This window comes from Eulemur rufifrons, chromosome 7, assembly GCF_041146395.1.
Source record: "Eulemur rufifrons isolate Redbay chromosome 7, OSU_ERuf_1, whole genome shotgun sequence".
Lineage (NCBI taxonomy): Eukaryota > Metazoa > Chordata > Mammalia > Primates > Lemuridae > Eulemur > Eulemur rufifrons.
In genome coordinates this window covers 197,409,135-197,419,523 of record NC_090989.1, presented here as the reverse complement: position 1 = coordinate 197,419,523, position 10,389 = coordinate 197,409,135, and the positions used below count along the sequence as shown (strand labels likewise).

Below are 10,389 nucleotides of genomic sequence, written 5' to 3'. Positions count from 1 at the left end.
ATCATTAATTATTTCTATTGTTCACATAAGAAAAATGAGGTTTAGAGAATTTTTCTAAATCTTCCTATTTCAGGAAGCTGGAAAAGGAGGAGCCAGAATCACAACAAAATCCACCTGATCTCAGTGCCACACTCTACCCCTAGGGGGAAAAAAGACAGCAGGGGGGATGAACAGGGAGAGGAAGAGGGACGGAGGGAGGAAAATGAAAGAGTTGAGTTCATTGCAATCAGGTGGCGGAAGCGCAGCTCTGAGGAGGGCACACAGGGCCTTGGCGAAGGTGAGCTTGGAAAGAATCTTTTTAGTTCTCTCTCAGTCACTCCCAGTACTCATGTCTCTCTCTCTCGCACACACACACTCTTTGTTTCTCTTCTATTTCTGTTTCTCTGTCATGCTTTTGGAAAATTTTCTATGATTCTTGAAATACTAGCCTCAAATAACAACAAGAAAAAAATTCATTGGTTCACAACTATGTTTCAATTCCACCATTTAATGGGAAGAACTTATTTTTTTTTTAAGGTGAAAAGATAATATATTTAGAATTGGCCGGTTGGACTCGGTTTAGATGATCCCAATTTTGTTGGCAATGTCCAAAGCATTGTAATCGGGAGCCAGTCAACCATATGCCTTCTTCTCTCCATCAGGCCTGATCAGGGTGTTGACCTTGACCACATCAATGTCATAGAGCTTCTTCACAGCCTGTTTGATCTGGTGCTTATTGGCTTTGACATCCACAATGAACACAAGTGTATTGTTGTCTTCTATCTTCTTCATGGCAGACTCAGTGGTCAAGGGGAACTTGATGATGGCATAGTGATCAAGCTTGTTTCTCCTGGGGGCACTTTTCTGAGGATATTTGGGCTGCCTCCGGAGCCTCAGTGTCTTTGGCCGCCGGAAGGTGGGTGATGTACGGATCTTCCTTTTTTGTGGCTGTGGACGCCTTTTAGCACTGCCTTCTTGGCCTTCAAAGCCTTTGCTTTGACTTCCGTTGTGGGAGGGGCAGGAGCTTCCTTCTTCACCTTTGGCACCATCTTGTGAAAAAGCGGAAGAATTTATTAATTTATGAATGTGTAATACACTTTCTGAGTATAAATAAACATAACCTGGGATAGACTAACTCACTGTCAAATGTCTATGGTGGTAAAGAAAGAACTTGCTTAATTTTTTTTTTTTTTTGCCTGTTATTTTTTGAAGGAATCTGGACCCTTGGTGTTCTCCTATGAGGTTCATGGAATATTTTTGAAGCCATAAAGGAACAGCAGTTTTCCTGTTTACCTACTTATCTTAGGATCTTGCCCAGTATCTGGCACCTAGTAGGTGCAGTGGTATCACATAGCAATTAAGGTCACAGACTTCAAAATTACTCAAGGATTGTATTTCAGTTCACCTTCATTTTTGAAAGGTATTTTCTCTGGTTATAGAATTCTGGTTTCACAGATTTTTTTTATTTCAGCATTTTAAAGATAATATTTCATTGTCTTCTGGCAGACATTGTTTTTTTACAAGAAGTCTGTGGAAATTCTTATCTTTATTCTTTTGTATGTAATGTGCTTTTTCTCCCTTAGCTACTTTTGTAAATTTCTCTTTATTATTGGTTTTTGAAAATTCAATTGTAATGTGCACTGGTGTGGTTTTGTGCATGCACAGGTGTATGTGTGTGTGTGTGTGTGTGTGTGTGTGATCCTTCTTGGTGTTTTGGATCTGTGAATTTATAGTTGTCATCTAATATGGAAAGTTTTGCACTATCATTTCTTCAAAAACATTTTGGCCCCTTTCCTTATGAAATTTTCATTTCAAATGTATTTTTCATCTCCATAAATTCTTTAAGTCTTATTGTCTTCCATTTTTCTCCTATGTTCATATTTTATTTTAAATGCTTGAACATAATTATAATAGCTCTTTTACTGTGCCTGTATGCTAATTCCAGCATCTCTTCTGGAGATGTGTGTGTTTTTATTGACTATTGATACACATATCTATGTGTGTTTTTATTGACTATTCTTTCTCTTGATTATGTATTACATTTTCCTGTTTCTTGCCATGTCTAGTAAATAAATACTGGAAATTTAAATTTTTATGCTGTAGAATGTCTGAATTTCTGATCTTTCTTTAAAGAATGTTGAAATTTGTTCTGGCAGTCAGTTAAGTTATTGGCAGTTCTATTTGGTCCTTTCAAGTCTTGTTATGAAGCTTTGTTAGGGCAAGTCTGAAATGCTCTTTACTCTAGAAATAATTTAGCTCTGATACTGCAGGGTCTCCACTGAACTTTCTGAGTGAGAGGCCAAGGGGAGGAATTTGTTATTTCCAGCTGAGAGACTAGAGATAGCTAGGAGGGACATTACATATGATCTATTTGCTTTTGATTGAGGATTTTCCCTGCAATGGGCATAATCTGAGTAAAGATTAAAGACTTAAAGGTGTGGGGCTACAGGTGAGCTGGGAGGTAATGGGGGTATCAAGCACTCATGTTCTAGAACAAAATAGGTATGCAAGTGAAGAATGGAAAGAAATTGAGAAACCTGGGAGATTCACTCTGCTGCGCTGTATCTGGGGCCGGCATCAGGATGGATCTGGCAGGGCTGGCAGGAGTGTCTGAACGCTGGTGTCCTGGCCATTCTTTTAGCTCGACAGGTCACTCCAGATGCTCTGCCTTTGGTGTGAGGGGGGTGGGATGAGGTGCCGGTGGACATTCATTCTATCTGTTTGCTCTGAGAGGCTACTACTGCTCTGTTTTAGGACATAGAGTGTAAAAGAAATTCTCACATGACATACAGGACTGTCTGGGAAGCCCCTACGTCCCTTCCACCCCATTCCTCTAATGAGAAAAAACTTACTCTTGGAAATTCAGAGCTGTTTCTTAGCCGTGTTGAATTCTTCTAGTAGAAAAGGGCAGAGCCTCCTTTTTATGGCCTAAGCATTATGGTTTTTTGCTTTTGTTTTTGTCTCTGTTTTGAGACAGGTTCTTGCTGTCTACTGGGCTGGAGTGCAGTGATGTCATCGGAGCTCACTGCAGCCTCAAACTTCTGGGCTCAAGCAATCTACCTGCCTCAGCCTCCCAAAGTGCTGGGATTACAGGTGTGCGCCCAGCCAGTGCTTTTATTACTAAAGAATTTGCTGATTGCAACAGCCCAAATGATTGAGAAAAGTAAAACTTTCCTCCCCTAATTTCAGACTAATGAGGTAAGCCATGCTAATGTCCTTCCTCACTAGAACCTTTTCTGCTAGAGGTTTTCTTGAGGTTTCTTTCCTCCCTCACCTGGCCCCCCACCTGACGGGGTATGCATACAGCACGTGAGGTGACATGCACCCATTCCCACCCTTTGGCAGATGCTCCAACCCCCAACACTACTTGCAGTCCCTCCTGCTGGGAAGAGATGGTGTGTTTGGTGGGGCATCTCAAGGGATGGAAAAACCTGGGAAGGAAAGAGCAGGCCACAAAGTGATGACACAAGATGATGCCGAAAATGGAATATTGACTTCTTAGATTGATCTTGTTTGGGAATGGAAGTAAGCTGGCACACTCCCAAATATTTCAAGACCCTCAAATGTGGTGACTGTTCTCAGAGAGATACACATAAGCCATTCAAATCCTTTTGTCTGGAGAATCTGGAAAGTCTGCTTAGTTTATCTGGCTCAGTTTGCCTTTGGCAGAAAAAAAAAACTGCCCCAGGTCATAAACTGACTCAGAGATTCTACATTTTCTCTCTAGGCCCTGACTTTAGGCAGTAGCTTCCTTGAAGCTGGCTCTATAATTTATTTTTATCTTGTTCCTCCATGACACGAGACAAGAAATCCGTCTTCAGTAGCTCCCCTCATTCGTGGTTTTGCTTTCCACAGTTTCAGTTACCCACCATCAACCGTGGTCTGAAAATATTAAATGGAAAATTCCCCAGATAAACAATTTATAAGTTTTAAATTATTGCCTGTCCTGAGGAGCGTGATGAAATCTCACACTGTCCTGCTCTGTCCCTCCCAGGACAAGAGTCCCCCATTTGCCGTGTGCACTACCGCCCCTCCCTCACTTGGGGGCTGTCTCGGTTGGACAGATTGTAAAGCAAAGGATGAATGCAGTACAGTAAGATATGTTGAGTGAGAGAGATCACATTCACATACTTTTATTACAGTGTATTGTTAGAATTGTTCTTTTCTTTTTTTCTTTTTTGTTTTCTTTTTTCTTTTCTTTTTTTTTTTTTGAGATTAAGTCTTACTTTATTGCCTGGGCTACGGTGCAGTGGCATCATCACAGCTCACTGAAACCTCAAACTCCTGGGCTCAAGCCATCCTCCTGCCTCAGCCTCCCAAGTAGCTGGGACTACAGGTACACACCACCATGCCCAGCTAGTTTTTCTATTTTTTGTAGAGATGTAGTCTTGCTATGTTTCTCAGACTGGTCCTGAACTCCTGGCTTCAAGCAATCCTCCTGCCTTGGCCTCCCAAAGTGCTAGGATTATAGGCATGAACCACCGTACCCGGCCTTTAATTGTTCTATTTTATTATTTTGTTAATCTCTTACTGTGTCTAATTTATAAATTAAATTCTATCAAAGGTATGCATAGAAAAAAACATGATATATATGTATATATATGTGTGTGTGTGTGTGTATGTATATATATATATATATATCTCCAACTCTTTCAACAAAGGTGCCAAGAACATACAGTGGGGGAAGGACAGTAAATGGTGCTGGTAAAACTGGATATCCATATGCAGAAGAAGAAACTAGATCCTTATCTCTTACCATAAACAAAAATCAAGTCAAAATGGATTAAAGACTTAAACCTAAGACCTGGAAGTATGAAACTACTAGAAGAAAACATTGGGGAAACTCCAGGACATTTGTCTGAGCAAAGGATTTTTTTTGAGTAAGACCTCAAAAGCACAGGCAACAAAAGCAAAAATGGACAGATGGGCTTACATCAAGCTAAAAAGCTTCTGCACAGCAAAGAAAACAATCAAAAAAGTGAAGAGACAACCCAACAGTGTCAGTGGGCTCTGGAGCACTGTGGCTGTCTCTAGTTGTCTGGTACCTGGTCCTGGGAAGTAGAGTCTGGGGCGTAAGTGCTCCATGGAGGAGGTGGTCAGTGCCATGGGCTCTGGAGTGGTTGGTTTGCATGTGGAAAGCAGCTCACAGGCCAGCTGTGTTTGCTGTCTCTAAGAGTTAGCCAGCCCTGGGCAGAGCTGTCCCTGTGGTCAGCAAGACCCCAGCTAGAAATCGCGATCACATAGACAAAGAGCTGCCCATTGTGCTTTGGAAAACATAAACAGTAGGCCAGGGGGTGACCCAGTATGAAGACCATAACTGATCTTACCCCATTCTTGTCAGGAGGTTTTGCAACCCTTCATTCAAACTAACCACAGTTGGGAGGAAAATGTTGAAGTCACAATTTCAAGATTAGGATCCTCAGTTTCCAGAGGCTCTCTGTGGGATCAGTGAAGCAAAGTGAACATAAATCAGCTGCTCCCAAACACAGTATTATTTTCCCTACCAGCAGCATCGGGGTGGCAGGCGTCTTTAAAAGCCCACAAGTGGCATCATCACGATCCCACAAAAAGTACATTATCTCTCTGGATTAGGCTTTTTTTTAACATGAGGTCTTCAGTTTTATCAAACCATCCTCTCCAGAAGAATCTTTGGAAAATCATGAATATTTTGTATCCATTATACTTCTCCCTTCCATAATAAGAAATAACTAACGAATAAGACAAATATTTTTTTAAAAATCATACATTCTTTCTCAAATCTTCACTTCTCTAGTGATATATATGTGCACACACACATATACATACATATACACACATTACATGTGTAGTATATACATGTGTATAGACATACGTATACAGGTTTAATAGTATACATGGGTGTACATACATATACATATATACATATATGACATATATCCGCACATGAGAAACATCCCCAGATCCCATCTCCTCCTCTGCTGAAGTTTGCCCAATAGCGCTGCATGCAGAGACAGTGTCCAGCCATCTATTTCTGCATCTCCAGAGAGGCGAGCTAACATGTTCATTGGAAATGCTACAGCAGAGCAAAAATTCCAGGCAAATAAAAAAACAGTATCTCATAAATAAGAGCAGCATTGTACCTGATAAATTGCAGAACTCTAATAAGCATGGAAAAGTCCAGACCTTTAAATTATTGTGAAAATTATAATCATCAGCCTTTGTTATGGAGTAGAGTCTTACAGAATATAAAAATATGACTATGGCACTGATGTGTTGTAAGCTTTCTATGCTGTTGGATGGTTTATCCATGAATAGACTAATGTTGGCAGCAGATGAATAATTGCTCTGCGTGTACTAAACATAACAGAGCAGCAGAGAACATCACTTGTCAGCCTTATTTGTTTAAATGAGAAAAATGCTGACAGCAGTTATTGCTATAATTCCCCTATTTGCCAGACAGGAAACACTAGTTACTCTTAGCAGGGCTAATCCTACTGGGAGACTAGAAGTTAGAGAATTTTCAAACTAATTGAAGGTATATGCTTCATGGTTCAAGGAAGGAAAATGTATAAAAGAGCACAGGACAGAAATAAAGAAGGAAAGAGAATAAAAATAATTTATTTCTGGTCAACTTTTAATAAAAGGGCTACAGTTTTAGTGTAAGATCCTAGCTTGTTCTGGAGAAATAAAAGACTTCTGGACTAGTATTTATTAATAACATCCAGGACCATGCAGACTCCAGGCTGGTACCACGAACACCTGGCCCCACGCCTGTTATCACCTGCTCATTGCCACGTTGACACAAAGCCTGTGGCAGCATCCTTCCCTGCTTACTGTTGCCATCCAGTTCCCAAATACACCTGGTGACTTGGGAGGAGCTTGACACAGTTCTCAAATGCTTACCTGTCCTCTCGGCCTCATGTTCTTCAATCATTTGGACGTTCTCTGTAGCAGGATGCTTGGCGTACTAAACTGAATCACTAGGTCCAACAAGAAGTGAGAAGCCCTCTTCTCCTCTAAGATGTTTCTCTTATCCCCAACCACATGGAAGCAGAATAAGACTATCCAGTTAGGCTTTTTGGTTGAATTGTTTTCTCATCCCAGTCTCTGTGCCTGCTTTCCTGGGCCCTTTTTGCCTACAGTGTTCCTCTCATCACTCTGTACCCCATTTTCTACATTGTAATGATTCATGATTATTCAGCTTTTCATAAACCAAGCTCCAAAGAACTATTCCAATACACCTTCATGAGTAGCATAGGGCCTCGCTCAGTTCTTTGGGAGAGAAAAAAAAATAACTCCCTATGAAAAGCAACAGTCTCTCGCTAACACGCCATCACCTCCCCAAGTATTTCAGCTCCTCCGATACCTGGACTTGGCTCTGAGGTAGTTACTTCTTACTCCCTGTCTACTGAGCAGACAGAAAATAGCCCATTGAGTGGGAAGAAGTGAGTCTACCACTTATGTAAGGGAATGTCTTCCACTTGTTTCTTACTGGTTCAGGACTAGAGCCTAGAAAATATGCTTGAACAATGGGAATAGCCTTCATATTTTGAATATTGCTGTTATTATGAATTGATATTTATCTATTATATTTGCTAATGCCATCACGTCTATTATCTAATTTCATCTTAACAGTATGTTACTATTATTTCTACTTTTAGTATTACTATTTTGCCCCAAGTCCTATACCATGAGAGATAGATCAAAGATGTCATAAGGTTTGCAACACATGTTTATTTGAAAAAATAATTATTGAGTGCCTCATATGTACCTGCCATTGTGCTAGGTGCTGAGGATATTGTGACAAGAAGATGGTCAAGACCTCTGCCTCAAAGAGCTTCCAGGCTGGAGGGGAGACATTTCAACCTGCCCCAAGAAGCCTGTGTGACAACTGCTAAGACACCAGAAACACAGAATGCTACAAGTGCATACAAGAGGGGCTTCTAACCTCTCCATGGGATGAGGAAAAGCTTCTAGGGGTGGGTACCACCCTACCTAAGACTGAAACTCTGGTCTCATCCAATACATAGCTTGGTTTCTAGAACAAGGCTCTAGGATTCTGGTACAAACACATGAATCTCTCGAATATCTGAAGTTTCAAAACTGAGATATACGGAAGAAATGTCATGGAACTGTGTCTCCATATCTTGGAGAACCTTAGATGTCTTCATGCCACTATCTACCAAGAACAGTAAATTAAATATAGATAATTGAAAGACAGAATGATATTTCATTTTACTGGCAAATGATTAATTAGGGCTAAATATCTTTTACCACCTCATCCTAGTAACAAGGTAAAAATGTATTTTGACCAAAAAAAAAAAGTCATCCTTTGAATATTCATGTACACTATACCTATTGAATACTCTTTAGCTTCCCTGGGATAATAAGCACCCCGTATATTCCTCAGAAGCACCACGAGTTCCGTCTTAAGTACAGAAATGAAGAATACACCCAAGTTCTCCAGTTTCTTCCACACCAGAGATTAGAATTGATCAGCCCAGAGGGGTCTGGCACAGGAAAGAAAATTAACTTGATAGTGTTGTCGGAGAACAGCAAGATGGGAAACTTAGAGGCAGAAGTGGACATGGGCGGGTTATTTAGAGGACAGTCTCATGTGAATGACTCACCCCCATGTCATTTTCACAACATGGTGGGAAACACAGTCATGATTTCCAACTCTGTTGCTCTAATCAATGACTTTCCATTCCTGCAGTCACTGAAATCACCTCCTGCTTGCAGTTTATGGCCTGAGGTCAGGGCAAATATCATACCACCTGTATGATCCACAGTGCTACTACCCCAGGCTCAGAGAGTAACATGAAGACACACTGTAAACTGAATGAATGAGTCACATGCAAGTAATGCCATGTTATTCTATGAAAGACAAATATTTACCTGTTAATAATATTAGCCTTTATATCTTTTTGGAATTTTTTTTTGTTTGTTTATTTTTCAGCTCATTATGGGGGTACAAAAGATCAGGCTATATACATTGCCCATGCCTCCCCATCCCCCCCGAGTCTGAGCTTCAATTGTGTCCATTCCCTAGACAGTGCGCATCACACTCATCATGTAGGTGTGCACCCCTCCCCTGCCCCCACCATGTTATTCTATGAAAGACAAATATTTACCTGTTAATAATATTAGCCTTTATATCTTTTTGGAATTTTTTTTTGTTTGTTTATTTTTCAGCTCATTATGGGGGTACAAAAGATCAGGCTATATACATTGCCCATGCCTCCCCATCCCCCCCAGTCAGAACTTCAAGCGTGTCCATTGTCCAGACAGTGCGCATCGCACTCATCAAGTAGGTATACACCCATCCCTTCCACCCAGCCCCGAGCTCTGTCCGATACCCAATTGGTGTTATTCCCAAATGTGCACTCAGGGAAACCAGTTTGCTGGTGAGTACATGTGGTGCTTATTTTTCCATTCTTGGGATACTTCACTTAATAGAATGGGTTCCAAATCTCTCCAGGAGAACCAAAGAGATGCCATATCACCATTATTTCTAATAGCTGAGTAATATTCCATGGTATACATATACCACATTTTGCTAATCCATTCATGAATCGATGGGCATTTGGGTTGTTTCCACATCTTTGCGATTGTGAATTGTGCTGCTATAAACATTTGGGTGCAGGTGTCTTTTTTATAGAATGACTTTTTTTCTTCTGGTTAGATGCCCAATAATGGGATTGCTGGATCGAATGGTAGGTCTACTTGAATCTGTTTAAGGTATCTCCACATTGCTTTCCACAGGGGCTGCACTAGTTTACGGTCCCACCAGCAGTGTATGAGTGTACCTATCTCTCCACACCCACGCTAACATGTATAGTTTTGGGACTTTTTGATAAAGGCCGTTCTCACTGGGGTTAAGTGATATCTCATTGTGGTTTTGATTTGCATTTCCCTGATGATTAGAGATGTTGAACACTTTTTCATATGTTTGTTAGCCATTTTTATATCTTCTTTTGAAAAATTTCTATTCATGTCCTTTGCCCACTTTTTGACAGGGTTGTTCGATTTTTTCTTACTGATTTTCCTGAGTTCTAAATAGATTCTTGTTATCAGTCCTTTATCTGATGTGCAGTATGCGAAAATTTTTTCCCATTCTGTAGGTTTTCTGTTTACTCTCGTGACTGTTTCTTTGGCTGTGCAGAAGCTTTTTAATTTGATCAGGTCCCATTTATTTATTTTTGTTGTTGCTGTGATTGCCTTAGGGGTCTTCTTCATAAATTCTTTGCCTAGGCCAATGTCTGTAACAGTCTTTCCTACATTTTCTTCTTGAATTCTAATAGTTTCTGACCTAAGGTTTAAGTCTGTTAACCACCGTGATTTGATTTTTGTGAGGGGTGAGAGCTGTGTGTCCTGTTTTAGTCTTCTACATGTGGATATCCAGTTTTCCCAGCACCATTTATTAAATAA

The 10,389-nt window shown here is 40.5% G+C and overlaps 1 pseudogene; it reads right to left on the bottom strand.

Moving 5' to 3' along the window:
• Positions 1 to 558: 558 nt before the first annotated feature.
• On the bottom strand, positions 559 to 1,028 carry LOC138387101 (large ribosomal subunit protein uL23-like; annotated as a pseudogene).
• Positions 1,029 to 10,389: the final 9,361 nt, after the last annotated feature.